Here is a 10,673-nt window from a genome sequence, read left to right on the forward strand (position 1 = left end):
TTCTTGGTCAGAGCATCCAGCCTTGCAGACATGAGTGTGACTGCATCTACATTAAATTTTCCTGATGCCTTTATTGGATTCTCAAAAAAGGAACCTCCAGATCTTTCAATTGCCCACTGATGATGGTTCTGGGCCACATTCTCTATTATATCTTCAGCTTCATCATGACTCTTGTTCATCAATGCCCCTCCTGTTGCATAATCGAGGGGCACCTTCGTGTGATAATTGATTCCATTGTAGAATGTGTGTAGCACCAACCACATCTCGAGGCCATGATGGGGGCACTGTCTCAGCACACTCTTGAATCTATCCCATGCTTCGAATAACAATTCTGTGTCTGCCTGTTTGAAGCTTGCAATTAAATTCCTCATGTGTCTAATTTTACTTGGCGGGTAAAATTTTTCCAGAAATTTCTGCTCACACCGCTCCCAAGATGTAATGTCATTTGCTGGTAAAGAATTAAGTCACTGCTTGGCTCTGTCTTTCAGAGAAAATCCAAAAAGAAGTAACCTTACTGTTTCTGGAGGGACCCCGTTCACTTTCATACTACAGATCTCATAGAAAAGCTCCAAGTGATGAATGGGATTATCGTGCGGTCCTCCTCCAAATTGATTTTGCTAAACCATATGGGTCACTACAGACTTGATTTCAAAATTGGTAGCTTCAATTGGTGGTCGAGTGAAGCTAGACCGAAGCCCTCGTGCATAAGGTGTTGCATAGTCCTTCAAAAGCTTGTCAGTTATTTCTGAAGTTTCTTGTTCTGCTTGGAGTTTTTGCAAATTTCTTCTCCTCGGGAAAGTTCTATCAATTTCTGGATCGAACGACAGAAGTTTTCCTGAAAGATTAGCTCTTCGCATGCAAAAAAAACAAGATATTGAATAATCCAAGTGCCGAATAAAAGAAAGAGTTTATATATATATATATATACAAATTTGATATGCTGGGCGACGCTTTGTGCGCGACTGTGAGCGACGCCCAGACGTGGCGTTGCTAGCTCGGTTTTCCTACAAATAAAATATTCCTTTTATTCTCTCTCCCCTTCGGGCCTCTATTAAAAACTTCAGTGGCGAAAATTACCCAAATTAAAATCTCCCTCCCCGCTCTCTCTCTCTCCCCTATTCGCAACCTCCGTCTCCGTCGTCCGGTCGACCTCGCGGGTAAAAACCGGGAAAGTTTAATATTAAAATTTGCCTTGCCGCTCCCTCTCTCCCTCGCTCACTCCCTCCTTCAACGTCCTCCGTCCTCCCTTGTCCCTTGCGCTCCCGGCGGGAAAGTTTCTCTGGCATCTTCAATCGCACAGATGTTGTGTTAATCCACACTGTTATTGCCTACAAAAATTGATAAAGGCGCTAGCTGAAATAATTGTATAAAGATGCACCGTGCCTTTGCTTCGCTTCTAAATGTTGCATCAACTACTTTGCAGGAAATCGTCCTTGTAACATCTGACTTGGATTGGTCGTCGTAGAAGGTCCAAAGGATTTATACAACAATCGCCTGCAACCACTTGGACTTTCCTTTCCTGCTACATGGTGTAGCAGCTACATGGAGAGGTAGCTGCTACAATGTGTAGTAGTTAACTCTCCGTGTAGCTGCGACACCTTGTAGCAGCTAACTTGGTAAGTCGTGTTTCTAGCAGCCCTATTTTCTAGCAGAGATTAACCCAGTAGCCATAGTTTTCATATTGTGTATATCAACATGATTAAAAATTATTTTCCCAGTCTTACAGTGCCATGCTTTGCTTTGCTACTACAGATTGATTGTAGCTGTATATATATTTTCTTTAAAATTATTTATGCTGCTGCAGTGCCCTTGGTTTGCTTTACTAGTACACGTTGAAGCAGCTACCTCAACTAATAACTTGCTACGCCTGTTTGTAGTTGTATATCATCTTGCTTAAAAAAGATAAAAAGTTATTTGCAATGCTACAGCGCCTTTGCTTTGGTTTGCTTCCACGCGTTGTAGTAGCTAATTCGACTACATATTGTAGCAATTACCTCTACATGTAGCTGTCACAACTTGTTGCAGCTAAATCGATAAGTCCTTTTCTTAGTAGCTGTATTTTTGTAAAAAGATTAACCCTAAAATTATTTAATTGTCGTCTCCCTATTTAAACTTGCTAAAAAATGATTATAAATTATTTCCGCTGTTGCAGCGCCTTTGCTTTGGTTTGCTGCGACGCGTTGTAGCAGCTACTTCGACTAATAACTACTACACCTTGTAGCAACTGCCTCTACATGTAGTTGCCAAAACCTGTGGCAGCTAAATCCGTAAGTCCTCTTTTAGTAGCCATATTTTTTATCAAAGATTATCAACTTGCAAATAAAATGATTTAAAATAATTTCCGCTACCATAGCGCGTTCTGTTTGCTTTGCTGCTACACGTTGAGGAAGCTTCTTCGACTAATAACTACTACAACTTGTAGCAGCTACCTCTACATGTAGCTACAACAAGTCGTGGTAGCTAAATCTGTAAGTACTTTTTTTAGTATCCATATTTTTGTACAAAGATTATCAATGCAAAAAAAATATTTAAAATTATTTTCGCTGCCTGAGTGCCATCGGTTTGCTTTGCCGCTACACGTTGAAGAAGCTACTTCGACTAATGACTACTACACCTTGTAGCAGCTACCTCTACATGTAGTTGCAACAACCTGTGACAGCTAACTCGGGAGGTTAGCTGCTACAACGATCTTACAGCTCTTTCTTCATTTACGCTCCAACAAGATGTTATTCTGTATTTTCAACCAATAATAGTTCATAGCAATAGCTGATTTTTATTAAGATCAATTAAATGAGGTTCTACATGTGGTAGAAGCAACTACAGCACGTTGAAAAAGTTAGTCTTCAGAAGCTGCTACACATTGTAGCAGTGTGACTGTCCAAATAACCTTTTCTATCCAAATACCTTTTTTCAATTATTGTGCTAATATATATACTGTGCAATTACATTTTTACCCTCATAGGATAATGTTTTAACCCCTAAACTCATCGTGTGACAAATATTTCGAAGGAATTTCTTTGATAGTACATCGGTGCCCCACGGAGTGTTCATCAGTCAACCTCACCGCGATGACTTGTTTCTCATCCAAAGCTTCGCCTCCATCGTGAGTATTGTCTTAGGGTTTATCATTCAAAGCTTCACCTACTTTGATGGTTTGAATTTTTAGGGTTTTGATCCGTCTCCTAGCTGCTACAATAGGGTTTAATGTTTTTAGGTCACTATTCAATGAGGGTTTACTTTGAGGAAATCAAGAGGTTAAAAAAAATTGTTTATCTTTGCTGTCGCAGCTCCTGTCGTTGAACTGCTACAAAATGATAGAACGTGGTTAAACCCTACAGTGTCGATTAGCTTATCACTATTGTAGCAGCTACTTGGCACTAACTGCTACAACGTGTAGAGTATTCATGTTTAGCAGCAACAAGTCACAATGAACTACATAGGAGAAATTATAGACATTGTAATGTATTAGATTATGGTTTAAAAATAAGAGTGTTATGTATCATAGTATGGGTGAAAATCAATTGCATTACAGTGAATGCAACTGAGTATCATTAAGATCTTATGTATCTTTTGGTATACAGAACTAAATGGCGAGCCAAAGAACTGCTGCTTCCCGTGCATATCGCAAGAAAGTGCACTGGAAAAGTAACTACCCTCACTTCAAGGGGTTTATATCATCACTCCACATAATCGACCGGCAGATGGAGATGATCAATGGAAGCCCTCTTGCTTGGGCAGTAGCTATGCCTGAAATTGCAAATATTCGAAGCCTAATCCAAAATATGTTTGACAATTGGGGTGTTCAAGCCAGATGCTTCATCTTTCAAAATAAGGAGATTAGCTTCACTAGGAAAGACGTTTCATTGATTCTTGGACTTTCGGACCAAGGCATTGAAGTTAATTTGCAACAACATGAAGCCACCACCCCACTATTTCTTCAACACTTCCATAATGTGGAGTGTACACAGAAGGAGCTAGAGAATAAAATGGTCACCCTCAACAAACAACCTCCAACTGCTGAATCTGATACTCTCTTTTGCCAATTGTTAATATTGTATTTCTTTGTTACTGTTTTATTTACTACTACTAGCAGTATATCTAGATTACCAGTATAATCACTAATAGATTGCGTAGATGATTTTACCAATTTAGGTACGTATAATTGGTGTAAGGCTATATATGACTATATCAGCCCACAGCTGGGGACCATTGGTCTGATGCTTTCACAGAGGCCAAAAGGGAAGCAGCTAGATGTAGTAACTGCTACACAGTGTAGGAGTTACTCTTTAGAAGCAGCTACACGTGGGAGCATCGTCAGACAACTAGATGCTAATGCTACAATGTGCTATAGTAGCTGCTACACCTTGTTTTGTCCAGCGTGTTGTTCAGCCACACGACCCTACTTGGGGTGGGAGGAACAATCCGGTCCCTCCTCAAGGCACCAAAATAATTATTAAAGTAACCATCCATTTGTTGGAAAACATTGAATTCCAGGTTGTGTACAATTCAAATTCCATCAAGGCTTCAGTGCTATGGTCCATATTTTGAACTTCTTCAAGATTGAACGTACTCCCACTAGTTTTTGTAGAAACAAAGTCCCTTTCTAGAAAAACTCCAGTCTTAGCCGCAACTACTTTGTGTTGAATAGGAATGTAGAAGTAATATTCCTTCGTTTCCTTGGGATATCCTATAAAATAGCACTTATCGGATTTGGGTCCCAGTTTGTCCGAGACCTGACGTCCAACGTAAGCCTCATAACCCCAAATCCTCATAAAAGATACCTGGGCATCTCTCCCAATCCATATCCTATATGGTGTCTTTATCACAGCCTTGGATGGAACACGGTTGAGTATGAAGGTTGTTGTGTCCAGAGTATAGCCCCAAAGAGATATAGGAAGATCGTGTGACTTATCATAGAACGTACCATATCTAATAGGGTACGATTCCTCCTTTCGGATACACCATTCCACTGTGGTGTTCCAGGAGGAGTGAGTTGGGATAGAATCCCACACTCAGCTAGATAGTCATGAAACTCATGGCTAAGGTATTCACCACCTCGATCTGATCGAAGTATCTTAATACTCTTGCCAAGCTGATTTTGTACTTCATTCTTGAATTCTTTGAAATTTTCAAAGGATTCTGACTTATGTGTCATCAAATACACATAACCATATCTACTGAAGTCATCAGTAAAGGTAATGAAGTACCTATAATCACCTCTGGCAGCGACATTGAAAGGGCCACATACATCACTATGTATAAGTCCTAACAAGTCAGTCACTCTTTCGTTGTGTCCACTAAAGGGAGTCTTGGTCATTTTGCCCAGTAGGAATGACTCGCATGTCTCATATGATTCAAAATCAAATGAGTCTAGCAAACCATCTTTATGGAGCTGGGATAAGCGTTTGTCATTTATATGACCTAAGCGACAGTGCCAGAGATAGGTTTGGTTCATTTCATTTGATTTGAACCTCTTGGTATTTATGTTATAGATGGGGTTCTCTAAGTCTAGAAGATAGAGTCCATTCATCAGAGGTGCACTACAATAGAACATATCATTTAAAAAAACTGAACAACATTTGTTCTTTATTATAAATGAAAAACCTTTCTTATCCAAACAAGAAACTGAAATTATGTTCTTAGTAAGAGCAGGCACATAACAACATTCATCTAGTTCTAGTACAAGCCCAGAGGGCAGAGATAGATAGTAAGTCCCTACAGCAATAGCAACAACCCGTGCTCCATTACCTACTCGTAGGTCCACCTCGCCCTTCATCAATGCCCTGTTATTTCTCAATGCCTGCACATTAGTACAAATGTAAGAAGCACATCCGGTATCTAACACCCATGATGAAGAAATAGATAGATTGACTTCGATAACATATATACCTGAAGTAGAAGTCTCACTTCTCTTCTTCTTAAGATCTTCCAGGTAAACTTTGCAGTTCCTCTTCCAGTGCCTGGTCTGACTGTAGTGGAAGTAGGTAGCATCCTTGGCAACCCCTCCTTTGGGTTTTAGTACCTTGCCTTTGCCCTTGACTTGAGACTTTCCCTTACCTTTAGGCTTGCCCTTGACTTTGTGCCTTTACACCATCAAAATGGAGTTGGGCTTAACCTCCTTAAGGTTGAGCTCAGCAGTTCTTAACATGCTTAGCAGCTCGGGCAGGGGTTTATCAATTTCGTTCATGTTGTAATTTAGAACAAATTGATTATAACTATCTGGCAAGGATTGCAAGATCAAGTTAGTGGCCAGCTCTTGGCCAAGGGGAAATCCCAACCTCTGTAGGTTTTCTATGTACCCAATCATCTTGAGTACATATGGACCTACGGGAGTCCCGTCTTGCATCTTGCACTGAAACAGTGCCTTAGAGATCTCGAATCTCTCGTACCTAGCTTGTTCTTGATATAGTTGACAAAGATGTTCAACCATATCATAAGCACCCATCAACTCGTGTTGCTTCTGAAGCTCAGAGTTCATGGTCGCGAGCATGAGACAGGACACATCTAATGCGTCATCTTGATGCTTCTTATAAGCATCACGGTCAGCTCGCGTGGCAGTGGCAGGAGGTGCCTCAGGAATGGACGTCTCCAAGACATACAGTTTCCTTTCCTGAGTGAGAACAATTCCTAGGTTCCTGTACCAGTCCAGGAAATTAGCTCCATTGAGCTTGCCCTTATCAAGGACAAAACGCAAGGAGAAGGTGTTCATGCTTGACGACATGGCAATCTACAACAGAAAATGCAGAAAATAAATATCATATTCCACTAATTATTTAATTAGGCCTTTAATTAAACGATGCTCCCACTGAATTATAGAACTTTTGTAGAATCGAGTCATGGATGTGGTCAAACCACACTCATTAGATTCTAACCAACTAGCTATAATTCTTGCGGGACAAGATCCACATCATACTACGCCTTGAGTTAGCTTTGGCTAAATCACCCAAGACTTAGTATGATCGGTAGGTAGCTAATTATCAATTACATCTCTATGCAACTCTTGTTTATAGGATCAAGATCCGCATGTATATTAAAACTTGAGTTAGCTTTGGTTAAATCGCCTAAGAGTTAATATAAATGTGATTTTGACCTATCTACCAACCATTGGAAAATGCCTATAGTTAAACCCAATCCAATTGAGTTTAACTAGTTTTACTCAATCTGATTGAGTTTGTACTCACCCAGGCATTGATAGGAGGGACCAAGATTGTCCCTCCGCACCCTACTAAGATAATATGCGTTGCTCTGCTTTGACAGATTCAACAACATGTGATCAAGGTAGTGATGGGTATCACAGCATGGTAGGCATTTTGAGTTGACACGATTAAGATCTAATCTAATCGTTGATGTGTATCATATACTTGATTTAGATCTAATCTAATCGTGGTACATCATATACATGATTTAGATCTAATCTAATCATTAAGGCACTAATTAATTACTCTACTCTAGCATGTATCACATACACACACACAAACAATTAATTAAATTGTGATTAGTCATGGCCCTACTGCGATCTTCTCAAGCCAATGAGAAGATCAGATGGTTAACCTAGGGTCAACAGCTTCTCCAAGCTCCTCCCTTTAACCTCCATGTGTTACTCACACCCTCCTCGTAACTCCTCTTCGAATGGACCTTCCACCGCTCCAATTTTGTACATTATAAATTTGAAACTCGAGTTACATTCGAGTCTAAAACTATTTTACAATAGAAATATTAAAATAGAGAAAGACATGACGCGCAGGTCAAATAGCAAATACAACACGCACATCACACAAAATGGCGCGCAGGCCATAATATGAATTACAACACATTTTGTCCAATCTTATTGGGTATTTGAGCCATGACCATCACAAAAAATTATACATAATTCTAAATTATGTAATTTCCATAAATTTCTATAATTTTTCTACTATTTTTACAATTTTATGAGTTACAACTTCCCGGCGGTCCCGTTTAGCGATTTTCGGGTGTGATCGCGGGACAATGCCCCTTGCGGGGTTAGGGGCATCACCCCTTCTCATGAAATGAGTCTCATGAGTGTCCCACGATGATCTTACAGCGCCCTAAGCCGCTGTCCCAAAACATTTTGGGCGAGACCTTGTCGTTTCGGAAGGTGTTTTTCGGTAGTCGAAGCCTACAAGTGACCAAACACTTGTTGCTTCGCTTCTACGAGAAAAATACCCATAAAACACATAAAAACAATAAATATACAGAAACTTACAGATCTGTAGTTTTTTCATAAAAATCAAAATAAAACACTTACACGCTTCGCACGTGACTCTGATACCACTGTTGGGAATTTCGAGCCGCAAAAATCACTTTTTGCGTTGTGGAAACCCTAAAGTCCCATGCCACCGGATTCGTGCGAAGATTAAAAGAACAAAAACTTCATGTACATGTTTTCTAACCTAGATCTACACTAGATCTATATGTTAAGGAGTTTATGGCTTTGATGTGAAGCCCTTCTCTTATCCCGCTCGTCCAAAGTTCGCCGGATCTCAAGGGTGTCAAGTGAACACCCCTCTATGTGTATCCACATGAACAAAAAAGGTGGAGAAGAAACCTTAGAGTGTGCTAGCACTCATGGAGGTTTCGGCCAAGGAGGAGGAGAGGGAGAAAGATGAGAGGAGGAAGAAGATGGAGTTACACAAGCACATCAAATGCACACTTAAGTGGCCGGCCACTTAATGGAGGAGTTTTTATCTCCATGGTATACCAAGGGTCACAACTCTTGGTCTCCCTCATGAGGTGGCACACACTCATGTAACCTTTGATGATGTGGCACATCATCATTGGCTGGCCCTATGCCAAGTCACAATGACATGACATTTGGTCAAGTCAAGGTCAAGTCAAACTTGACCCTTCATCTTCCCTCTCAAGTCAAGTCAAACTTGACTTAAATTCACCCATGGTTGATCAAATCCAACCTTTAATTCAAGTCAATTTAATTTAGTGAATCTCTATCCATTAAATTAAATTGATTCAATGAGTCATAATCTAAATTAGACTCATTGGACACATGAATCAAATTGAGTCCAACTAAATTAGTCTAGTTTGGATTACTCTTAATCCAATTTGGTTCATCACATGAACCTAATCCTCTAGGTACATCAAATGAACCTAATCTCTATCTAATTGCCCTTTGTGTGTGACCTTATAGGTTCTTGTAACATTGGCAATGCTCCTAAACCCATTTAGAAGCATAAGTAATGAGCGGTATCTAGAAACACATCATTACTACCCAAGTTACAAGAATATTGAAATCCAACATCACCTTGTGACTACTAATTGTGACTCTTCACAATATATGACAATGTCGTTCTATCCTTGACATCTAGATTGATCAATTTGAGGCATAGACGGTGTCATCCTCTAATCAATCTAAATCTTGAACTCCAAGTAGACTCACTATAATCAAATGAGCTCAATATCTCATATTGACTCATTTGGGCATGGCCATGCACTTAGTGGTGCCACTCTATCAAGAATAACAATGTCACTCCCATTATATTGGAGGGATATATCCCATCTACATCACTCACATTCCTCCGCATAATTTGTTATATATCTAGTAATCGCCTTTATAGTCCACCCAATTACGGGTGACGTTTGACGAAGCCAAAGTATGCAACTCCTTATGTAGGGAACCATGGTGACTTCAGGTCCAAGGACTAATAGTCATACTAATAGACACATGAGAAAGTATATGACACTCATATAACGATCCATGATATTTTCTCATGGCGGGTCATTCAGTATACATTCTCCAATGCATACCCATGTGTCAACTTAATATCTCTATATCCATGACTTGTGAGATCAAGTCATCGTGTTGACCTACATGCTAGTCTCGTCACATTAACATTGTCCCTGAATATTAATACTTGACTAGGAATGATTAAGAGTAGTGTTTTCTATATCATCCCACTATCGATTCAACCAATCGATTGATATAGATAAGAGCCTTCTACTCAAGGACGCTATTATACTTAGTTATTTGGCACAAATACAAGTAAGTATAATAACCAAAACAAATGCCTTTATATACATAGGAATATGATACAATGAGTTCATACAACAATCATCATATGATTGGCTCTAGGGTTCTAACTAACAGTTTTACCCATTAATTTAATTATCTTGTCATCCTAACTTTATGACAAATAAAATTAATAGTTAGTTTTCCTTTGGTCATGCAAAAAATAGTAGTTACTCTGTTGGGGAGGATACTATTGAATGCATCCAAGTGTATATCATTACTTGATACTTAGTCCATTAAATAGGATTGTGCCCTTCAGTTGGAGAAAATCACACGCTCCTAAATAATTTCCTATAATCATCCATAAAAGGAAGTTTGATCTAGTGACTAGCAAACAAACTCATCCGTTGTGGAGGAAGGTACTCAGAGCCAACACGCAAGTTTGTTTGCATCACTTTCAAACCAGTAATGGAGACCGTGGAATTTATTTAAAATCCCTCTCACACTTAGTTTTTTAAGGTGAGGAATTTTATCATGCAAGCGCACAGCACATGCACACACATATCATAGTAAATAAAAGTAATAAATATGGAAATTAATTTTTCAACTATTATGGCTTCTTCCATCACTGTCCTCCGTGTGCTGCCAACCCTAGCTGCTGCCATCTTTAGCAACCGCAATCGGGTCTAGT

The 10,673-nt window shown here is 39.5% G+C and overlaps 1 non-coding gene across 1 annotated transcript; it reads left to right on the plus strand.

Annotated features, from left to right (window-relative positions):
- Positions 1-267: 267 nt before the first annotated feature.
- LOC122049871 lies at positions 268-377 on the plus strand. Its single transcript, XR_006131121.1, has one exon. It is a non-coding gene; the product is annotated as a small nucleolar RNA R71 (small nucleolar RNA).
- Positions 378-10,673: the final 10,296 nt, after the last annotated feature.

Source organism: Zingiber officinale, chromosome 2B, assembly GCF_018446385.1.
Source record: "Zingiber officinale cultivar Zhangliang chromosome 2B, Zo_v1.1, whole genome shotgun sequence".
Lineage (NCBI taxonomy): Eukaryota > Viridiplantae > Streptophyta > Magnoliopsida > Zingiberales > Zingiberaceae > Zingiber > Zingiber officinale.